This window comes from Bison bison, unplaced genomic scaffold (assembly GCF_000754665.1).
Source record: "Bison bison bison isolate TAMUID 2011002044 unplaced genomic scaffold, Bison_UMD1.0 scf7180017864380, whole genome shotgun sequence".
Classification (NCBI taxonomy): domain Eukaryota; kingdom Metazoa; phylum Chordata; class Mammalia; order Artiodactyla; family Bovidae; genus Bison; species Bison bison.
The window spans coordinates 5,652,154-5,652,575 of NW_011494952.1; positions in this window are offsets into that span (position 1 = coordinate 5,652,154).

The following is a 422-nucleotide window of genomic DNA, read 5'->3' on the forward strand; positions in this document are numbered from 1 at the left end:
ATACATGTGTTCCCCATCCTGAACCCTCCTCCCTCCTCCCTCCCCACACCATCCCTCTGGGTCGTCCCAGTGCTCCAGCCCCAAGCATCCAGTATCGCGCATCGAACCTGGACTGGCAACTCGTTTCTTGCAAGATATTCTACATGTTTCAGTGTCACTCTCCCAAATCTTCCCACCCTCTCCCTCTCCCACAGAGTCCATAAGACTGTTCTATACATCAGTGTCTCTTTTGCTGTCTCGTACACCAGGTTATTGTTACCATCTTTCTAAATTCCATATATATGCGTTAGTATACTGTATTTCTGTTTTTCCTTCTGGCTTACTTCACTCTGTATAATAGGCTCCAGTTTCATCCACTCATTAGAACTGATTCAATGTATTCTTTTAATGGCTGAGTAATACTCCATTGTGTATATGTACCA